This window comes from Lissotriton helveticus, chromosome 9, assembly GCF_964261635.1.
Source record: "Lissotriton helveticus chromosome 9, aLisHel1.1, whole genome shotgun sequence".
Taxonomy (NCBI): Eukaryota; Metazoa; Chordata; class Amphibia; order Caudata; family Salamandridae; genus Lissotriton; species Lissotriton helveticus.
In genome coordinates, this window is record NC_136070.1 from 1094363996 (window position 1) to 1094385555 (window position 21560).

A 21560-nucleotide genomic window follows, 5' to 3' on the forward strand; every position below is an offset into this window, starting at 1 on the left:
GGAACCTCCAGTATTCCCCAGGGGGCTGCATTGCAGAGAGGTGTAATGAGGACACACCCTTTTTTACACCTCTCTGCAGCACAGCCCACGGGTGCGTTTGTAGAGGGGGAACTAATTCCCCTTGCATACTGGGGGTCCCTGGGAGGCAACTAGCCCACCAGGAGCCTCCAGTATGTGCCAGGGGGCTGAGTTGCTTTGCCCCGGAGGGCGGCGGTCCCCGGGGCAGTGTGGGGGGGGGATTGGGCACCCCCCCACTTCGTTATCACTATGCCCCCACAATTTGGTCCCCCTGGGGGGTAATTTTTAAATAAACATACCGTTTTAAAAAAAAAACATTTTTGGAATTGGGGGTCCTTGTGGGACTCCATGAGCAGGCCTAGGGGGTCAGGGTGCTTCTACCCTGCCCCCTTTTTGTGTTCTACACGTTTGCTTTTCTGTTTCTTGTGCCTCGGTCTACCGAGCACAAGATGGCTGCCAACACTTCCTGGTTTGAAGTGTTGAAAGCCAATGAGCATGCAGCTCGTGCTCGAGAAGTTTAAGAACTCAAAAAGGGGGCAGGGTAGAAGCACCCTGACCCCCTAGGCCTGCCCAGGGGTTCCCACAAGGACCCCCAAGGCAAAAAAAAAAAATCCGCCTTGGGGGTCCCTGTGGGACCCCCTGAGCAGGCCTAGGGGGTCAGGGTGCTTCTACCCTGCCCCCTTTTTGAGTTCTACACTTTTCTTTTTTTTCTGCTTTCTTGTGCCTCAGTCTACTGGGGCACAAGATGGCTGCCATCAATTTCTGTTTTGGAGTGTTGACAGACAGTGGCAGCCAATCAGCATGAAGCTCGTGCACGGCAAGGTGCACGCACGGTGCGCGCACGGTGCGCGCTTATAGATATGTAATTGATTTCAACTTTAATTTTCTCAGCAACTACTGGAGGGATTTACACCATTTAAACAAAAGCATGATCTGCGTACCAGACCCTACCATTTTCCCAAATTTGGTGTAATTCCGTTCAGCGGTTCGGGCTGTAGCCGTGTCTAATCGTTCTATGGAAATTAACATGGGGAAAACACGTTTTGGGACCACCCTTTTTTCTCAGCCCCCGCTTAACGAATCTTCCCGAGACTTTCAGGGAAGGAGCGGGCCATCTTCTTTGAGAAATTCGCGGAGATTCATCAACCGGCGCCAAAGTTATTCCCAATAGAATGTTGCGGATTTCCCAAGGAAACTAGGTCCTAACTATAACTACCTACTGGCGACCGCCAGTAGGTAATATATGTATAGTATATATATATATATATATATATATATATATATATATATATATATATATATATATATATATATATATAATCTATCTATACTACTATAATAAAGGAAGAACTTTCAGCCTTTGAGGCGGGTAAACTCGGGAACCACAGGGCCAATCCACACACCCGATACACCGTTGGAATCGTCAGGGTGTGTAGATGGTTATAGGCTATATAAATGTAAAAAAAAACGTTATTTGAAATTTTTTAAGTAAAAATAAAAGTAGTCCCTCCGAAGTAGTGCCGGCCGCGACGTGTGTGCTCACGCCAGGAGCGCGGGGCCGAGCGGCCTCCAGGAGCGCGACGAGGAGCGGCGGACATGGCGCAGGGGAGGAGCAGTGACGTGAGGAGCAGCGGACAGGCCAGCGGCGGTGCGAGCAGCGGACAGGCGGGAGGAGCGGCGGCTCAGGTAAGGGGACCCATGTCGGGGCAGGCGGGGGTCGGGGCAGGCAGGGGACAGGCCGAACAGGGGCCCGGGCTGCTGCACAATGTCGGGGCGGGCGGGGGGCGGGGAAGCCTGTTGCACCCGGACAAGGTCGGGATGGGCTGCTAGTATATATATATATATATATATATATATATATATATTTATATTCTCTCAGCGATCTCCGGTAAACGTCGGTATGCTGTCTCGGGCGGTCCGAGCTGGGACACCGGAAGTCCCTGATACACTCTCCGCAATCGATCAAATCCAAAAGATTGCTCGGACACCTTCCTTTGCAGGTAACAAAAATATAGGTTTATTGGTAAAAACAACGTGTTTCGGCAATTAAGCCTTGATCACGCTTGTAGATCTCCATACACAAGAACACATTTAAACCCATAGTCATGAAAATAAACATAGGACTATTGTGCAGGTTACTCCTCGCTGGATGTAAACAGAGCGGCCATTTCTCAATGTTAATATACAAAGAGTTAACAATCTATAAAATACAAGAGTATTATTTGTACATGACGAAGGCAGTAATAAAACTTTGATTGTGGTATAAGTCATATTGGGAGCCAATCGTGTGAGACAAAGGACGATGTTCTCTCCTAATATCAATAATGTCAGCCTCGGTAACGGCCACTGTGCACATAATAACATGTACTTGTAGGCTCAAGGGAGTCTCGCCCAAGTGCGCTTGCTGATGTTTAAGGTAATAGAAGTCCATTGCCACATCATCCCTGTACCAATAACATATGTGCCACAATATCCCGCCCAAGTGGACTGTATGCCACCAAATATTCAAAAATTGTCCCATCATGAGAAGCAGATTACACCATCCAAGCTCCTGCTCTCGCAGGTAATTCCTTCATAGATATATACATTCAAAAAGGTATAATACAAGGTACTGCTATGGCCAAAAAATGAGACGAGGAGAAAAAACCTGAAAAAATAAAAAGTTAAAATTACTCAAAAGCAGCCGCAGTACTGAAAATTGCAAGAAAGTTCATATATCATACAAATGTTCCTCATTGATGTTGAGTCCATCAGGTACAACACTCTCAAAATCAATAATATATGTGGATTCAAGTTTCCTCAAAGACAGTTCACGGTCGACACCCCTCACCCCAAGATCAACACTATCAATAACAACCATGCGTACTCCAGCCTCATCTTGGTAGTGGTGTGAATAAAAGTGGCGAGCTACAGGATACAGTTTGTTGTTATTCCTCACTGCACGTAGGTGCTCTAGCACTCTCTTTTTGGCTTGATGTTTAGTGCTTCCAACATACCATTTATTGCACAGGCAGATCAAAATATGCACACAATATGTTGTGTTGCAGGTAAGATTTTTCTTAATCACAAATGCTCTACCCGTGTTGGGTACAGTCAACTTATCACAATCGAAGCTCCCTTTGCATGTTTTGCACTTTCTGCAGCATCTAAATCCAGATTTTCTTATAGGTCCCCCTCTATTCTCTTGTGTCACATGATTATTGCTAAGCTCGTCTTTCAGTGATCTGCTCTTCCGGACTGTAATTTGGGAATTGCTCTCCAAGTCTTTTCTCAGCTGTTCATCGGTTAGCAGAACATGCCAGTGTTTTTTAAAAATCTCTCGAATATTTTTGGCTTGTCCTGAGTAGGTTGTAATGAATCTTACATTCTCTGTAGATTCTTTCTTTTTAGAGGGATACAAGAGATCATTCCTGGTGACCTCTTCTACCCTGTTGCAAGCATCGGAGATGATTTTAGCACTATAGCCACGTTCTTTAAACTTATCACACATTGTGGATTTCTCATGCTCATAGGTTTCCACTGTGCTGCAGTTTCTTTAGGCCCGCAGTAATTCCCTGTAGGGGATACTGTGTACCAAATTCCGTGGATGTGAGCTATTGGCCCTCAGAATACTAATCCATGCGGTCTCTTTACGGAATAGTTTGGTTTCAATTATGTTTCCATTAATTTCAACAGACACATCAAGGAATTCAATCTTTAGTTTACTTATATTCTCTGTAATGGTTAAATTCAAATCATTGGTGTTGAGTTTCGTTACAAACTCCCTTGCTGATTGTTCATCTCCACTCCAAATGACGAAAATATCGTCAATATAACGCAGCCACAGGGCTACATTGCTGTTAAATTCTTCCTTTCGCACGGCCACCTGCTCCTCCTACCAGCCCATTAATAAATTCGCGTAGCTGGGGGCGAAGCAGGTGCCCATCCCAGTGCCCTGTGACTGCCTGTAGGTGGAACCATCAAAAATAAAAAAGTTGTTCATAAGACAAAATTCAATCATAGTAATGTTCATATTGGAGTGGTCGAGCAGAGATATTGAACGAGTTTAAAAAAAGTGTTTGATGGCCTGTAACCCTAGCTGATGTTTAATGCTCGTGTACAAGCTACTAACATCAAGGGTAACCAAGATGAAGCTCTCTTCCCAATGTATACCCTGTATGATCGTTAGAAAATGGGTAGTATCTCTTAGATAAGAAGGGAGTGCCATTACATAAAGTCTTAAAAAAGAATCAATAAATCTAGAGGTATTCTCCAAAAGGGACCCCATAGAAGAAACAATTGGTCTGCCCGGGGGTTCATGGTAGTTTTTATGGAGTTTAGGCAGGAGATATAAGATAAGGATATGAGGGTGTTCACAATGGAGGTAATGGTATTCTTCCCATTCCAATAAGCCTTTCGCCCTCCATTCTACAAGTAGTTCCCTGTACGTGGTATTATATTTTAATACTTCTGCCATATTGTACTTGCAATAACATGCTGTGTCACTTAATTGTCGTGTACCTTCAGCCAGGTACTTGTTCTTTTCCAAAACCACCACGTTCCCCCCCTTGTCTGACTGGCGAATGACAATACTGCCATCCGCCTTTAGATTTTCAATGGCACTAATCTGGATAGGAGTGAGATTTCTTTGATTATACGGAGTCCTGACTGATCTCAATTTCTTCAAGTCCATCAGAACACCATTTTCAAACAAATCTTTCGCTTCACACTGCACATTGGGAAGAAAAATAGACTTAGGTTTGAATTTACTCCCGGTATTGGTGTTAGTATCCACCCCCCCAACTGTCTATATTGGGAGTGTCCACAATGTCTGCTGTGTCATTCAACATTACGTTTATTAGGGCTACATCCTCAACATTGAGGTTACTTACAGCATCCAATGTAGTATCCGTTGGTGGTGTTTGTGGTTGTGTGTTGAACCATTTTTTTAATTTCAATTTTCTCGAGAAAAAAAACAAATCAATCCTTTTCCGTGCATAGTTCATATTGCTGGTAGGGCAAAAGGAGAGGCCCAGAGAGAGGACATCAATTTTATCTCCGGAAATTTCCCGATTCGAGAGGTTAACTACAGTCATATTCGTTCCTTGCTGCCCCTTGTCTCCATTCCCATTGGGGCTTTCTCTTTGCCTTTTCCTCCTAGCTTTGGCTTTCCTATTCCTCTCGTTTTTCCTCTGCCGCCTCGTCCTCTGGCCCTTTGAGCTCCCTGATCTTGGGCTTCTATTCTGGTTTGATTTATCATTTGGAATTGTAATAAAAAATTGCTCTTTCTTTTGCGAGGATCTTGTGCCACCTCCTGGTTTATCGCTGTAGATGATACATCAGACAGATTATCATAAACATCACTTTCACTGACTTCCATCATAGGTGGTGCAGCATGCGCTGTTACCTTGGCCCCTTCCTGGCTCTTCTCAAATAGATAGTCATATTTTTTGTGAAATGTCAGCGTGTGTCCAGATTGATAATCTTTAAAATCTCTTAGAAATTTTCTTTGCTTTTTGGCAGTTATCTCGGCTTCTAATTTCTCCATCCGCACAGAGAGATTCTTTATATATTCATCAAGCACTTCTTTGGTCACCAGTTGACTAAGTTCCTCAGTTACCTTGTCGATTTCTATCAGAAGTTTAGCTCTGTCCTTAATTGCATATTTCACCAAGATCCGCATCATAGTTAGGGAGCATGCCGATGAGTTGTTGGACGATTCCTCCAGCATTTCATAGTCAGGATCTTCATAGGTTGGAATGGTAAATATGCGCAAGCCCCTTGGTACTCTTTTTACTTCAATATATCTTTGAAGGGACTCAGCCTCCCACCATTTGTTCAGTTCTTTCTTATAAAGTTTCTCCATTGTATTGAATAAGGCTTGTGTTTTTATTTCTTCTGTTATTCACGAGTTGTTACTGGCAGTCTGGCTCCCAGAGCCTTCTTGAGCAAAGAACAGTTTATCAGCAGTCTGCTTTCTGTGTGTCTCTAAAGCACTTGCCAGCATCTTGTTGGTTACTAGTACTCTGCAAAGAAATGCCGGATTCCGAGCACGCCCGCTCTATATGAACACTGGCTCCCTGCCCCTTGACTGGCGCGCTACTTGCTCCTATACGTGCAATAAATGAGCACTCACCACAGCCGTGATCGGGTTGTCCCGCCCGCACCAACTTTACAGGCTCCCCGTCTCAAACGGCGATGGCTCTCTCACCAAAGCAAGCACGTAAAGTTCGCCACAGCAATCCAATACCTTGGAACAGACGAAAACAGACCCAATGATAGGTGCGAGGTTTAATTTATTTTTTAGATGCCCTTCGTATCCTCCATGACGCGTTTCAGCCTTCAGGAGGCCAAGATCACATGACGCATAAAGGTATATACATTATATACAGGTATATAAGAACACCTCCTTCCGTGAAAAGAGAGAAGCCACTGCGGGGGATCAGGTCGGAGGAAACTTTATTAGAACACACTCGGCAAATGCATTTCGGCAAGTTTTGCCTTCTTCAGTGCCAGGTGAGTGTTACCAGGAGGCGAGTCCCTTCTCCCTTTAATTAGTCCTCCTCACCGCTGATTGGTTCCACCCTTGCACCGTAATCTCTAGTGAGTAGGTGTGTCCTTGTATAGTTGGCCCACCATGTTGCAGCAGACCACAAGTCCCAGAATGCCCCTGGATGGTGCTGGGCTAAGCTGGAAACAGGTGTAAATCTGGTAAGGCATTCGGACATTCGGGAGATTAGAAACACTGCCACTGTCCTGAATATTGTTCACCAAAGGCCTCCTTGGGTCCCCACACCGCATAAACCGTGCCACGAGGAATCAATTGCATGAGGGTCCGTATGACAATGCACCAGGCCCCGTGTGAGGAAAGGTTTCCTCAGCATCGCGTTTCTTTCTTCCCGGATAACAGGTGGGCTCCAGCCTTCCGATAGCTCGGAGACAAACCAAGGAGCAGCCGCAGCCGCCCACGCCTGTGGAAAAGGAGCCTCTTGAAAATGCGGGGGCTTCTGAAACGCGGCACAGGCAACCGCGTTGTAGCAATACAAGAACACCTCCTTCCGTGAAAAGAGAGAAGCCACTGCGGGGGATCAGGTCGGAGGAAACTTTATTAGAACACACTCGGCAAATGCATTTCGGCAGGTATACATGTGTATATATACACAATGAGCCACACGTTTTCTAAACAATACACAATGGTATGCAAGCATAAGTGATTCTATCTCTCACTCATCGTTTCACACAATGCCTCAACAAAACTACATGTGGCACCCATTTGCTCATCACTCATGACATCAAAACATTTTCCCTATTGGCCACATCATGAACCTACATTCCTCCAACGAAGCATAAATGGGTAGTGGTTATCCATCATGAAATGTACTTCAGTGCCTATTAGAGATATGAAGGAGTATGCAAATGCCATTTCAATTAAATACAATGAAACCCTAGTAAAAGGCAGTGTCATGAGGTTTCCATATTTTAAATTTAGTCTGACCTAGAATCGATATATTTTTACAATTCCCTTTCTATGTACGGCCCTCAGGCATGCATAGATTTGAGCCAGCTTGTTCGCTTGAGTTGGTGAAACAGACATGGTGTGACCCATGCATCACCCAAAACTTACCCTGAAATAATGTGTGTCTGGTTACAATCCTACACAGACAGGGATAATTGTATTCAGTATAGGTTACTGGAACACCTTTTTCCACAAAGGATGCACCCAAGGAAGAAGTCCACACTATAACTATAAAAGGCTTTAATAATATGTTAAATACCTGCTTTAGTGCAGAATATATGAAAAAGCATTATTTGCAGATATAAACATTATGATGAATGAAATAATGCCAATACATGTAAATGTGGTGACAATTGGCAACAAAATCCCTTAATTGATGGCAATCTTGACATCAGATCTATGATTGAATCCTTTCTACCCTAAGTAAATCAATGAGAGAGCAAGGGTTTTATGTGGGGTGTGTCCTATCCCCAGGGGTAATGTATAGAAACAATGTGGACAAGCCCACTATGTGTGTGTTATTTATATATACTTAGTCACTTATGTTAGTGGCCTAGAGACTGGACCCATTGGGTGTTGTTAAAAGACCCCTCACACACCAACCTGGTTGGTGTCATGCTTCATCATCGGGGTCCCAACCAGGCGGCCGAGTGCCACCTGGTTGTGCTTCGACGCCTGACTACAGCGGAGCGGGTGTCATGCAACAGTGTGATGTGAGAGATGGTGATTTAAAAAATACCTCTGGGAATCCTTAGCTAATATTTTATCTTTGCGGCCCAGGGTATTGTTTAAAATTATGTGAAGTGCAACTACAAATAGAATTATAATTATTCTTCCTTATGTGTTGACTTATGTGCGGCGGTCTACATGTTTCAGTCCTCTCTAGGTGTATCACGGGACTTTCTTCAGGACCTATAAAGAAAGGTGAGTGGCAAAAAAATCGATGCCACGTGTCACAGTATTTAACCTACACACTTGCTAAGGTGTGTGGTGTATAAAAATGATAACAGTGTCCCAGTGCTCACGGGCACTTTTTGGTTGCAGAAAAATTCTTTGCTACAACACGTTTAGGCAGATTCAGGGCGCGGGGTGGAGGCACTGCTATGCCGATTTGGTACTGCTGTGTCCTCCGCCGGAATACCTGCTGCGGATCCCATCGCGTCCCGGCGTCCTTTCTACCCTAGCCTTAGCTAATGTCCACACTAGGAGCAAAATCTTGCTCAGATTAGGAGCATCATCAATGGCATACTGTCATGGACACTCGCTCTATTCAGGACAAGGTAAAGCTTGCTCACTGCAGGAGAGTACCTAGAACCTGGAAGGGGCGGAAGCTGAAGACTGAAGCAGGTTGGAACAGGCAGGGTATAAGGAACAAGGAAGTCTGCAGGGGAAACTCTGAAGACAGCACAAGTACAAACAACAGGAAGGTATAAGTGGGGAACCAATAAACAAACTGTATACAATATAGTTTGTCTGTTCCTTAGAAGTAATCTGTCTGTGAGGTGAAAAGATCTTACAAGGAGGCAATGAGCAGACTACTCTCACAGAGTTCAAGGAGACACCCAGCAGCTCTTATGGAAAAGGAGAACTGGGTGAATCTCTGTGGGTGTAACAGAAACATACTGGCACCCTTGGTAACAATGATAATCAAGATTATAATATAAACACAAGGCAGGACAGCAGAGAACAACAAAACGGGGCTCAAGGAAAAGCAGGACTGGAATCAAGGTCAGGCGCCGGACTAGGATACACAGAACAATGAGTACTGAAACAAGGCTCGGAAAACTTAGCGCCCAAACCAGGCAGGATAGAAATATGCACACAAAAAAGGACACAGATCTCTAATTAATGAGAATGCATAGAGGACAGATGAGGAAAAGAGCAGACAAGACTAGGAGCAAGGCAATCACAGAAACAAAGAGACAGGATAAACAAGAGATAGACAGCAGACACAAATAACTATTCAAAACAAGAATATGGTATCAAATAACAATGGAAACAGAAATCAAACAGTAGGCCTGGAAATATAGCAGAAGGATCACTATAGCATGCAAGAAGACTTAGCAGCAAGGTCAGTTGTGAGCCACTCAGGGCGCAAAGAGGAGGAAGCCCAGGGGAGGAGGACATGTGCAGGGAGAGAGCCAGGTGCGAGGAATAAACCAGGAGCAAGGAATCTGGGAGCCACCAATAAAGGGAAGGCAGGACTAGGACTTGGGAAGGGGAGGACCAGCAAAGGCAGTAGGCACAAGACAAGAACGGAGTAGAGAGCAGAAGCAAGAGAGTGAAAAGATCAGGGCAGGTATAAAGATGTCAGAAAGGCCGTAGGATCCAGAAATCAAGATAGAAATTAAAAACCACCACCAGGATGTGATCGAAGCACGGTTTAGAGACAGAAAGTGCGACAGGGACCATGATGTACCAGGAAGATGGTGCGGAAACCTGGATTGGGATGCAATGTGGTGCTATAGATGCAAGGTTGTGAAAAGAGTTCTGTCATATACAGGTGTAACAGCTGGGCCCCACAGGGCCCTCAAGATCACCACCTGATGGCAGAATCCTGACACAAACACTCTTATTTGTAATTTCTAGTCTGCAGCCTGTCCAAAGGCAAGACCAATCTCTATCTATAGTTTGTAAATGTTCTTAGGAGAACCAGAAAGTAAGCACCAGTGTAGAGCCTTGATGCAGATTGTTTGTAACAGATGCTCCTTCTGGAATGTGTGAAGATGCTCTCCCCCTAAGATGCTCTTACACAGACTTTATATACTAATTCTAAGTGTTTATATGTGAAAAATTCTTAGCCCAATTATTTGTGATGTAAGGTGAGAGTAGAATGATTTGAATTTTCTTGCGCATTCATATTAGCCACGAGGTGTCTTCTAAATGCAAAGGACAGATCTGTGTGAATCAAGGGACTCAATAGAGTTTGAAGGGGTTCAAAACATGTTCAATGTCCACCTTTGAGGACATCTCTTCCAACCTGAAATTAGCCTGTCGTGAGAACAGAAAGTAACACTAAAGGTACACTCAGAGTGGAAAGGGCACTCGAGTGTATGTCTTTTTGCACAAAGAGTTCGGCTGCTGAAATTGTCTGAACTCTCTGTGTGCATAATAACAGGATGAACATGTGAAAATCAGCACAGAATCACCTATTTTTGACATGCTGTACCCCAAAACATGTAAATCCTGTCATTTTCTCACCATTTAATTATTGAGAACCCGGGTATTGGTAATTCCGGGGCAGGGGGCAAATGGTCATTTTTACAGGGTACTCATAATGTCGCCTCTTGGTAAATTCTAGCTAATGGTAAATTTTGCCTAACATAACACAATAAATTCTGTTGTAATTGTGATCATGTGAATTAACACAAAAATGCAAAGAATATCAATGTAAAATCAGACAATTCCAAATAATAACACCATTTTCCATTGCAATTCTGCTTCTAAATAGGACCCAAGGTAAGACAAACCAAAGATATTGCATGTTCGTTTAGTTTTTGCAACTATAATTAAGGAGTGTGTTAAATTAATTATATACTCATTTAGCGATAAATAATCATTAGCCCCTCTACTAAATGTTGAAATTATTGGGGGCAATCAGAATGCGAATAGAGACTACTATTGTTGCTTACGTTTAGGATTTTACATGGTCATTAGTCGTAATGAGCAAAAGCTTGAATTCTAAGGGAACAATAGTCCTTAATGTCACGGCCTGATGTTGGAGGAAGGGGTTAATTTTATCTTTATTCTCCTAATGATGACGAGATCCCCACTGTGTGCACCCTCACTTCCGGCTCAGGCTATAATTGTGAACGGGAAATGAACCACTCTTGATAGAGGTGAATAAAGCTTACTTACGCATTCGTTGTTCCATAAACTCTCCTTGGTATAAATGAAGGTTCATAGTCCATCTTTCTTTGTTACTACCTAATGTTCAAATCATAAATTCCAGTGGCAATTATAAAACGTGTCTCTAAATTCCAGTTGCAGTTTTAAAAGGGGTCTCCAATATCCTTAATACAGCCTAATTATGTCACGACTACTGACCTGCAGTAAAAAAAAATATGTTGCTACTGTGCTGTAATAATTGATCACAGTTGAGTTATAATGTCGCAATGTCTGCTGCCAGAGACAGCCTCGTCACTGAAAAGAAATAAAACTGCGAGTCGTCAAATTATTACAGTGATAACTACATTTTAATCCCTCTTTTTCTGAACTTCTTTCCTTAAAACGACAGTTGATTCGATTCGATTCAATAAGATGTATTCGTGTAAAGTGTAGCAACCATAAAAGCAAAGGTACATACACAAATAGTAAAATTCAGTTACAGCTTCATAAAAGACGGAAAAATGTAATCACAGTTCATAAAACATTAAATCACCATAAATGTTGCAGCATAAAAACAAATCTCTGGCTCTTTTAGTGTAAACAGTAGACTCCTAGCAGCATTGGTGGTTATGAAGGGATATTTTTTTAAAGAGGTTTTAAATAAGCAATTCGGAAATTCAGAGACAAATTGCATAAAAGGAGAAAGTGCAAGGTGCTTTGTTTGGTATGCCCATCACATGGACAAGGGGAGGCTGGTCGCTGTTTCATACCAGGAAACGCTACTAGATGATGGACAAGGCCTAGTCTCATTCTTGTTAAAAACCAAGCAATGTGAGGGTCTCATAACCAGTGATAAATAAGTTTGAAAACCATCAACATCTATATAGGTCTGATAAAACTGGTATGTTATTTGCTTCCCTACAGATCTCAGCCTGCACTCCTTCTTATGGAAGAGAAAAGTCTTCTTTCTCTCCTGTTTGGACAGCCCTATTATTGCATTAGGATTTTCCAGGATCATAAGTTTAAATAAGTCTTTGCAAGCATTAATTATGTATCTGAGCCAGGGGATCTTAAGGCAGTTGTCCAGTAGCAGGCAGTCCTTAATGATGGATTTATTAAATGTTGTCTCCTCTTTTGACCATATTGATCTCCAAAGTAATAACGGTCTGAGCGCAATCAAGTCTGACAGGTAATTAAGCCCCACTTCACAGTGTATTAGTTCAGAGGATGCTGAAGCAGGCAAACATAGAAGCTTTTTCAGAAAATAATTTTCCTCTATTTGCAGTACTTCGCAGGAATGATAACTCAATACGCCTGCGCCATGTAATGTAATAGGGGTGCAACTAGGTTTGTAAATATGTGTCATGTCTTTAATTTGGGGATCCCCTAGTTTAGATACGAACCTGAAGACCCCATGCACACTTTTTGACATCTTAGCCAGGACGTTAGACATTTCACGTGTCCAATTACCGTCACCAGTTAAATATATCCCCAAGTAACATAAGTTGTCTACGGTTCACACTCTTTGCCCATCTATAAAAAAGGATTCCAAATTTCTGGGTTTCAGACCGCAGACCATAGTGTATGTTTTGTCCTTGTTAATCAGCAGCTTCCTCTCGATTAACCGCTGTAGGCCTACCGGTGTTCTCGACGGTTATTTTTGACAAGAAGGAAATATTTATGCTAGTATGTTTATTTATTGTACTTTTGAAGTTCATTACATAAAAGCGGAAGACCATGCGCATGTTACCACACTCTGTAATCAGTCAGGTAATTTTGAAAGAGATTTACATTAATTACGTAAAACGTGGTTGCAAAAAATTGTAATCTGCTTATTTTCATTTTTATTCACAGAATAGATTACATATTTATTGTATCTGCAACCAGAGGGCAATTTTCTGAGAAGGTTTAGTGGAATGACCTGGTATTTCAAGAAAATAACTATCTTCTACCAGTTGTAACAAGCACCGGCAAAACCAATGGGTCTGGCTGAAATGTATCAACAGCATTTTGAACTTGCCTGTGTTGGCACAGTAAAGCCAAGGCTATTGACTCTAACAATCTGTAGACATCACATCTTACTACGTATCAGCAATGGCAAGCAAAATACAGAAATTCTGATACTAACTAAGTTGAAGACTTCATTAGACTCTGTTGCCATGCTTTCAACCGCATGATACTTGCTTTACCAACAGTAAGCAGTATCTAAATTTACGTAGAATAATATTTATTTGGGTTGCATTAATAGTATTTCTTTAAACTACAATTAGCCCCTCTGGAATTGTCCACTCATGCATTTATTCACATTCAAGATGGCCATTCCGATCGCCAAAGGTGTGCCAGTGCAGAGGCCAAGCAGCAGTCCTATTCAAATGGTCACTCATCGTTTCTTTGAAAAAACTTGTTCAAAGATAGCTGCCCCATTTTCATTCTCATCCCTTTTTCATTCTCTTCCCAAGATGGCTTCACCCTTCGGTTATGCGGCACTAGGGTTGCCTCAGTCAGTTTTCATTACTTGCCTGTATATTTAAGCCCAGGGCAGTAAAAATATGGGGAAAAACAATGAAATCTGGTATTTTCATTTCTGAAACATAGACATAAAATAGATATGGAAATCAATTAAAAAGTATTTGAGAGCTGTCTAAATCATTTCAGAATGATTATTAGAGTTAACAGAGGGTTAATTGCTATATTATGAAAGAAGCCTGACAATTTTACAGGGATTCTTTTTCATCGATCAGTTCTTGACTGTCCCAGAATGATCAAATGACCATATACCCATATGGTCATCACCTCAAGGCCAAAGAGGCAGCAGGTCTAGAAACATCACTAAACAACGAAAAATAATTTTATGGAATAACAGCATTACAAATTAAGATACAAATAGCCAAAGGAAGACTGGAAGGTGCCCCAGGTCCCAACGGAATACCACCAATTTTGTAAAAACATGACTCAGAGTATTGGAGCAAAGTACTGGTGCCAGTCTTTAAGGACCGTCAGGAAACACAAAGTATCCCGGAATCATGCAAGGGATCAATGATCAGCCCCATATATAAGCAGGGAGATGAGACCAACACAAATAACTATCGACTCTTTGCCTTAATTGATTCTTTGCCTTAATTGATATTGAAGCCAAGTACTACGCAAGAGTGATCCTGGAAGAATTAAGAACTTGGGCCTCGTTAAAATCCATCATCCCCATAAACCAGACTGGATTCTGCAGACGATTGGGAACAACCACCAACATCATGGCTTTAGCACTGTTGATTGATGCAGCCAAAGAGGCAAAGCAACCACTATTCCTATGTTTTATAGACTATAACGCAGCATTCAATAATGTAGACTGCTTTAGACTATGGCAGAAACTGGAAAAATGGGGATACCAACAGCCCTCCTAAACCAGCTGATCTTACTATACATAGATACCTGGGTCGAAATCAAGCTGCGAGCGGGACACATATTTCTAGGCAAATTAATACATCCAAATAACTAAAACAAGGCTTTGTCTTAGCACCCTTGCTCTTTAACCTCTTTATGGCAGACCTCCCCGGGGAGTTGGAAAAAAGTATATCACATGCCCAGAAACTAGGGAAAATGCCCCTTTCCAATCTCTTATACTCGGATGACCTGGTGTTAAAAAGCAGAACGGCAATTGGCTTACAGCATCTACTGAACACCACCAACAACTTCTCGCAAGCCAATGCATGTATTAATCTAAACAAAACAAAAATTATGTTATTGAATTACTCCAGGAAGAAAAAGCTGAACTGGTATCTGGATGGCCACTGCCTAGATTTGGCTACTGAATATAAATACCTAGGAGTTTTACTGGACAACAGAGGCTCGTACAAACCTCATCTGGAGGCCCTGCACCGAAAAGGCATGACAACATGTTTAGCAATGAGGCCTCTAAAGAAAGTTCTACCAGATTAAACCCAAGATCCTCTACTACAGGTCATCTGGGTGAAGCTACAACTAATGCTAGCATATGGAAGCGAATCAATGTGAGGGAGAGATGCAATCGCTCTGGACAAAATATTCACCAGCGATTATAGAGTGATCTTTTACCTCCAGACCTACGTGTCCCCTGCCCAAATTCGCATAGAATTTTTTTTAAGCAGTCAACAAAAAGGAGGGGGCATTCATAAAATGCTGGCACAAGATTAGAGGAGCAGAGCCAGGATCACTAAACTCACATATCTGGACCGAATTGACATCCATGGAGCTTCACCTGCCAGAGAGTACCTGTTCGACTCATTATTAAAACTAGGGTTAACTAGCCTATGGGCCACCTCTACAACCCATCAGAGCTTCAAGAAGGAAGTAATAACCGCAAAAAAATGATAGCCATAATTGAAGGTAAAGAAACCCTGGCAAAAAGAGCGCATGGCTGGCCAGTGCTCAATGACTATAGAGTTCCTAAACCACAAACGTATTTAAGCACAGGTTTTAAAATGAAGACAACAGAAAAATTCATAATAATACACTTTAGTATCTTACAGATTCGCCCTCACCTACCACCTTGGAAAAGTATGCCAGGAGAGCATACCTGCCTCCTCTGTAGAACATGAAGAGAGGACCTTGTGCAAGTTATCTGCATTTGGCCAAGCTTAATGGACAAGAGGCGCACTCTAATTCGTCCAACTTTTAAACATAGCGGCATCAGGACTTGTAGGCAGGCGGTGAAGCTATGCTTCATCTCTACTGCTACCCAACTAAACTGTTGCCTCACAATGTTCTTTGGTATGCTGGAAAAGAGACTCACATGTAAGTCTTAAGTTAACTTTGATTAGGCTAAATGGACTGGTTATTTTTACATCATGATGCACAGGCACTTTAACCTGGCATATTTGCCTTGATATATTGATTTGGATAAATTGCACTGGTTATGTTTACATCTTGATGCATCAGCACTTTAACTTGGCATATTCTTCTGCTACTAACAAGTCAAACGAGGATTGAGACCTGGGTTTGGTCTCCCTCCCGCGCCGTATTATTATGGAACCCCCTGTCAAAGAACTATATATTTTGGCGCATCTACACAGGGTGCACAAATCAAAAAGATGAATGGATTTTACGTGGTTTTTAATGTAATGTTCTTATTTTTATTGTGAGTTCTAATTAACTGAACAATAAAGCTTATTACTATTACTATTACATATGGCCGTTATCCATATGACCATATCATTTCTAAGAAAGGTGGAAACTCTATAGTACCTCCTGGGGACTGGAGCCGAAATTTGAAGGTGACAGTCCATCAGAAACAACCCATTGTTAGGGAACTGAAAAAGCTCCCTGCTTCAGTAGGGGTTAGAGGCCATAAAGATTGTTGTTCCACCCTCCATATTCACCACTGACCTACTTGGCACATGTTGATTAAAGCACACTGTCTTATCTCACTCTGTAAACCAAGATAATGTGTGACACAAGAACCCATCTTGATGATAATCCTGGGATTACCCATTGTGGAAGGTACAACAAAGAGCTCACAGTTAGGGCAAAGATCATAGCCATCCTACACGCATACCTCAGACAGAGAGTGGGCTGACATAGGCATCGATCAGTGGGGTAGAGCGATTTTTGTTACACCACCTCAAGGGGGATTATCTAGCAGCAACGGGGTAGTAAAGTTGCTAACTCCTTGACTCACACACTCTGACCTCTCTATTGTGGAGAAGCCTCTTAGTGAGGTTTCAAAAAGGTGCTGCTTTGGCCCTTTCACCAATGCAAAAACACAATGAATATGATCACAAATCAACACTGTCCCCCCACCGCTCCCCCCCCCCCCCTTCCACCCACGGGCATTGTCTTTTTTGCTAGCACATGAAGCTGAGTTCATTTCTTGGTGACTTGAGATACTAATACTAGACAATAGGAGGTACTTGTTTCCCATGTACATTGTGATTGTAAGAGGGAGAGGTAAGCATGAAACATCTGTTTGAAAAATGATGTGATGGGTAACATATGCATTCATTTGTGTCATTTCTGCAAGCCATCAAGTGGTCTAGGATTGTGGACATCTAAGCCAAAGGTGACAAAGGAGTTTCTTATCATGGTCTTTCTGGACTCATAGCACCCCTAGCTTGGTGTCCCTTCATTATCTGTCTAAAATTATTAACAAGGTATTTTGTTTTGTCTACAGCTGAAACACTTTCAAGAAAACATCTGCCATCCAAATGATGAGACGCAACGAATGAGAAGTGCTTGTTTTCATCATTGTGAAATTGGAGAGGCTGCATTAAAGAATGATTCCTGAATCCAAACTGCTTATTGCATCCGCCTCAACATCTAAGACTGGAACTAATGCAGATGTGAAAGTCTGTTCTTTTTCTGTATATCTTTGAACGTCTTGCAATGTGGCACAGAACACTGCCATACTGTTTCCATGATGGTTTAGGGCTGACTCATTTTATCTTTCTTGGATGGATTCATATAACCGTGTTAAACTAATATATTGTGAAGTAAATCTTTTGTTTTATAGGTTTTTACTTTAGGTTGTCATATAAACAAAGCCTTAAAACATGGTTGCTGGTATGAAATAACAACAGTGTGTGTACAGTGCCCTCTCATTAAAAAACCTAAATGCTAGAAACATTAACAAGCTTATTATTTTAGTAGGCTATATTGAATGTAGTGTGCAAGGAGGAGTATGTATTAGTTCTGGCGTTAGCGAAGGCCTTTTAATTTACTAAAATTAACTTTATAGTGTACTTACTATAGGGTGCAGCCATCCCTTTTATTAATTGGTCAGTTATTGTGTCATTTGCATTTTTCTTCCGCTCTCTTCTGCATACAGCGTGGGCCAATTAGTAAGCCCATTTTAGCGTTGTCTGTCTTCAATGTGAGTGACATCATTCTGCCCATTCACAAAGAGCACATCCAAATGTATTTTAGATTGCCGGCACCCAGCAGCTTCCCCAACAAGAACAAAACAAGCATTGACAAAGCCAAAAGGCTGGCACCCAATGCCAGACCTACTGGCTTGCTAATGCCTGTTTTAACTAGCCCTACAAAAATCATCTTTTGGAGTGGCTTCCAACTTGTTATTCTGATAGTGATTTATGCCACACTTCTACATCGCTTACAGATGCCAATAAGGGCGTCGTGACAACCACCCACATTTATCCGCTAGACCTAAGAGTGGATGCCACACTGGCAGTACTGTTTATCACAAAACTTTAACTTGCTCTTTATATCTCCTTTTATTTGGATCAGAGATGTAGCTCTCCCAACATAAGCACTCAAATACCACTGCTGCTGCTGAGTGAGGGAACATGGATGGTTGGATGGATGGATGGGTGGGTGGGTGGATGGATGGATGGATCAAGAGGCAGAAGGAAGAATAGATGGAGGGAAAGATGGATGATAGATGGAGAAAAGGATGCATGGACAGATGCAGAGAAAGTAAATGGCTGGGATGGAGGATAGCTAGATGATGGACAGAGAGAAAAAGGGAAAAAGAGAGTGGTAGACTGATGTAGACAAATAAGATGTATGTAGAGAAGGAATGATGGAGAGAAGAAATTAGGTAAAGAGAAAACCCATTAAAAGGGTAGTGAGAAGGAAGTATAGGTGGATAATTGAAATAAAGGAGGGTATGAGGATACATAGTTGAATGTGGATAGATATCCGGCTGGACAGACAGACAAACGGATGGATGGATGGGTGGATGGATGGATGGAAATAAGTAAAAAGAACAATAGAAGGAAGCAAGTAAAGATGGAAAACAATAAAGCGAGATGCCAATGAAAAAATTAAGGATTAAAGAAAGATGAAAAAAGATGGAAGAGGAATGGGGAAAGAAAGGAAGTGAGAAAAATTAAAACAGAGCAGAATAGGAAAAAAGGAAAGAGAAGGAAATAAGGGATTAGTTAAAGAAGGAAGATAGGGTGTCAACAAAAAACATAAATTAAACAAAGGAGAAAGAAAAAAGAAAAGGAAGACTGAAAGAAGGAATGAAAGGAAAATTGAAAAGTAATAAGAATGAGAAGGAAAGGAAGACACAATTAAAAAGAAGAAAAAAAGACAGAAGTTATAAGGGAAATAAATATCATAAGATAGAAACAAGGACACAAATATGCACGGTAATAAAAATGAAAAGAAAGGCATGAGAAAGAAAGTTGGACCCTGTTTGATAGTCTGACAAGGGGCAGCTCCTGCCCAATGGCAGAGGAGTGTTGTCCCACTGGCTCAGAGCCACAAGCTAAAAAATAAAACAATATTTCAATATTGTTTTATTTTTAAGCAAATGGCTCAGCCAGCGTGTGCAGGGAGGGGACGGGGCGAGCCATGGGAGAAGGAGTTCTATGTGCACTCTCTAAGTGTGCATGTGTGTCTGGCCGGCCAGTCTTAGGCCGGCCAAACACACATGCGCACTTAGATTTCTCTAACCCGGCCGCAATGAGCAGCCGGGTTAGAGAAACAGCACAGACTTCCTGTGCCTGAGCGAGCATCTTTTTAGCCCACTCAGGCCAATCCCCGCGATGCTCTCAACTCATGAGAGCAGCGTGGTGATTGGATAGGGAGTCTGATGCAGCCGAGTACTTGCTGGGATGAGGAAGAATAACGCGACCAGGCGCGATGCGGCCGGCAGCTTAAGGTACGTTTTTCCTTTTTTCAAATTATTGAACTACCACCCCCACTCTCCCCCTCCTGCATGACCCCTGTAGCCCTTCACTATTCGTATGTCGAGACTGCCACTGTGTCTGACAGTGGGTTATTTTCTCCTAGAAAGTTGCAGATCTGTGTGATAGGAGTTTTTTCAAACATGGTTCCAGTTAATGTACTATAGGCGATTAGTGGATAGATGAGTGGGTCATGTGGTTAAAGGATCTGCAACTTGAGGAGTGCTCTTATGTAGCGAACTTTCAGGATGGAATATATGTGCAGATAATAGATCGTTGTTGAAAGGATCCTTGTTGAGTGGCATCCATTGTTGAGAGTAGACTGTCCTTGATGATTTGAGGGGAACACGGGTCTGACAGTGAGCCAGCTGGGTGCCTTCAACCGACACACTTTATGAACAGGAGATCAAGATTTGATTGAAGAAGACTATGGTCTACTTTCTTCCAGGGGGTACAGTTTTCTTAATCTTGGTCTGATGTCAGCCATCTTGTTCCTGGTGTGCTGTACCAGCGTCTGATTTCTTGAAACAAGGTCTGCGATTACATTATAGAAAGCTTGACAGTGGGGAGTCTTGGTGATTGTGCATTCTGGATGACAGCATTTTCTGAGGATCTAGTGAAGTTCCTTAGTAAGACATTTGGATCAGGAGATCTATTGGAAATAGTGCTATATTTTTGCTTTCTTGATGGATGATCCATTGATCCTGTTGAGGCTTTACAGGTTTGATTTCTTATGCCTGGCTGTTCTTGTCAGAAGAGTAAAGATGCCTGTGGCAAATAGAGGCCCCAACTACAGAAAGAGGGAGCAAAGGCTTAGGGCAGAAAGAAAGCAAAGACAGGAAAGAAGTACCAAAGTCTGTAGGCAAGCCCAGAAAACGTGAAAACATATCTATTACTTATGAACAGTGTTTAAAATGCAGGAAGCTCTGAAAAACCAATTAACACATAATTATCAGAGGAATTAAGGGGAGAGTAGCTGAAGGTCTTTGCAGCACCCTGCCTGGACCATCCTATTAGGTTGCCCCTGACTTTTTTTTTTACCTGCAAGACCAGTATTTTAATATCTTGGCTGGTACAAAACTGAGGAAAATCACAAAAAGCTGGGATTTTCCCCTTATCAGTACATACTTTAAACATTAAATAAAAAAAAGAAAGCACTGTGTTCTAGAGCTGCCTTGGTAGTCCTTGGCTGATCATTAAAGTAAGGAAAGAGAAAATGGTCATGTTAAAAGTGAACACAGACTATTTTCAATAAAGTTGTAATTATCATGTCTGGGCCTTTACAGATTCTTAAACAGTGAGTACATGTCCGGTATTTTTCTTTCTAAAAGGTGCCAATCCTACCAGCCAGCAACTTAAACTTGGGCAAAATTAGATTCAGATGAATGGGCCTCCAGAAAGACGATGCAGCAAGGTCCATATAAGGTTATAAGAAGATGTTAGCATATAGAGTGGTGGTACACCACATCCGAGAATACAAGACTCATTCACTGTTACACTCAAACATTTGGCAGCGGCTCAATCGCTCATTCACAGCACGCTAAACGTCACACCTGGTGAGAAGAGCTACAATCTGAAGACTAGATGCTACTTCG

At 42.2% G+C, this 21560-nt stretch overlaps 1 protein-coding gene across 1 annotated transcript in view; it reads left to right on the forward strand.

Moving 5' to 3' along the window:
• The window catches only part of LOC144783216 (uncharacterized), a 70834-nt gene extending 52910 nt beyond the window's left edge, over positions 1-17924 (forward strand). Inside the window, exon 5 of the mRNA XM_078662308.1 lies at positions 17484-17924. The gene's annotated coding sequence lies outside the window, so the exon portion shown is untranslated. The remainder of the gene's footprint in view (positions 1-17483) is intronic.
• The last annotated feature ends 3636 nt before the right edge of the window (positions 17925-21560 follow it).